Source organism: Panthera onca, chromosome A1 (genome assembly GCF_046562875.1).
Source record: "Panthera onca isolate mPanOnc1 chromosome A1, mPanOnc1 haplotype 2, whole genome shotgun sequence".
Lineage (NCBI taxonomy): Eukaryota > Metazoa > Chordata > Mammalia > Carnivora > Felidae > Panthera > Panthera onca.
Genome location: NC_138339.1, coordinates 129,896,843 through 129,899,263, shown reverse-complemented (window position 1 = coordinate 129,899,263; position 2,421 = coordinate 129,896,843).

Below are 2,421 nucleotides of genomic sequence, written 5' to 3'. Positions count from 1 at the left end.
AGCCAGTACATAAGTAAGTCCTAGAGACTTAATACATGGTACAGTGATTATACATAACACAACTGTATTACAAACATTAGCAGATAGAAGTGTTGGCTAATGCTGTTATGACAATCATACTGCGATATAAATGTATCAAACTAATAGGTACACCTTAATTTACACAATGTTGTATTTCAAATATAACTCAATAAAAAAATTTAAAATAATAAAATAAAAATAAAAACTTAGTATACTGCTACAGTAATCAAAACACTTTGGTGATGCCACATACACATACATATCAGAATTGAGGTGATCAAAATGAACGCTTACATTTAGTCAATTCATTTTCAATAAAAGTGCCAAAGCAATTCAATTATGTTTTCTACAAATGGTGCAGGGACAATTGAATATCCTCATGCAAAATGAAGAAGTTATGCACTTGTCCCACACCACACACAAAAATTAACTCAGAATGGATAATAGACCTAAATGTAAGAGCTAAACCTGCAAGATGTTTAGAAGAAAACATAGAAGAATATCTGTGTGACTTTGGATTAAGCAAAGATTTCTTAGTTATGACACCAAAAGCACAATCTGTAAATGAAAATTAACGAACTGGGCTTCAAAAAATGTAAAACTTCTACTTTTTAAAAGACATCATCAAGAAAAGGGATAGTCAAGGGCTACCTGGGTGGCTCCGTCAGTTAAGCATCTGACTTTTGGTCAGGTCATGATTTCACCGTTCGTGAGTTCAAGCCCCGCATCGGGCTGTATGCCGACAGCTCAGAGCCTGGAGCCTGCTTCAAATTCTGTGTCTCTGTCTCTCATCCCCTCCCCCACTCATTCTCTCTCTCTCTCTCTCTCTCTCTCTCTCTCTCTGTCTCTCTGTCTCTCTGAACAATAAATAAACTTAAAGAAAAGAAAAGAAAAAAATGGATAGTCAAGTCATAGACTTCAAAGTATTTGCAAATCTTATATTGGATGAAAGACCTATTTAAAATATATAAAGAACTCAGAAGGCAGAAGAAGGGAAACAAAGAAATGAGAAATGAGAGAATAAACAGAAAACAAAAAATAAAATGACAGGCTTAAGCCATAATATATCAATGCAAATTAAAACCATGATGAGATACCACTATGTATCTGATAGGATAGTTCAAATATATATATATATATATATATATAGTCAGAACTAAGTACGTAGGGGAGATGGAACACCTGGAATTTTCATACACTGTGGATAGAAATACAATATGACACACCACGCTGGAAAATGGTTTGACAGCTTTCTACAGTCAAACACACTCTTACTAGGTGATGCAGCAACCCTACCCCTAGCTATTTATCCTAGAGAAATGAAGATGTATGTTTATACAAGTACCTATAACAAATGTTTATAGCAGCTTCATTGGTAATTGACAAAAATGGAAGCAATTCAAATATTCAGTGAGTGAATGAATAAACAAACTCGTATATCCATGCAATGAAAACTACTCAGAAAAAAAAAAAAGAAAGGCATGAACACAACACAATTTGGATGAATTTCTAACGTGTTATGCCGAGTAAAAGCAGCCAGTCTCAAAAGGGTACACAATGCCTGATTCCATTAACATGACATTCTTGGAAAGACAAAACTATGTTGAGGGAGATTAGATCAGTAGTTCCCATGGGGTGGAGAGAGGTAGCACCAGAGAATTTTTATTTTATATCTTTTTTGTTTATTTATTAATTTTTTAGAGAGAGGGAGAGGCAGAGAGAGAGAGGGAGACAGAGAATCCCAAGAAAGCTCCATGCTCAGCGCAGACCCCAATGCAGGGCTCAATCCCACAACCATGAGATCATGACCTGAGCTGATTTCAAGAGTTGGACACTCAACCAACTGAGCTACTCAGGTGCCCCTATTCTGTATCCTGATTGTGGTGGTGGATACACAAACCTGTATGTGTATTAACATTCATAGAACTGTTAGTTTCACTGTATGTTAATTTAAAAATGAAATAGGTCACACAAGGAATAAACCTGATACGTGTCAACAATATGGGTAAATGTCAAAATAATTCTACTGAGTCAAAGAAACCAGGCTGCGTATGATGCCATTTTTATAAAATCCTAGAAAATACAAACTAACCTATAATGACAGAAAACTGAGCAGTGATTACCTTGGGGTGGGGAGGTGAGGAGGACCTGAGGAGGGGATCACTAAGTGGTGTGAGGAAACTTTGGGGGCTGATTGATCTGCTCACTCTCTTGATTGTGGTAATGGTTTCACGGGTGCATGCATATTCCAAACTTAATAAATTGTACATCTTAAGTCCAGTTTCTCCTATGTTAACTATATCTCAGTAAAGCTGTAAAATAAAATACCTTGGTGCCCTGGAAGAGCACAGGATCCATTGACAAAGAAATTGACAGTCTTGTAACCCAGAGTTACATGAA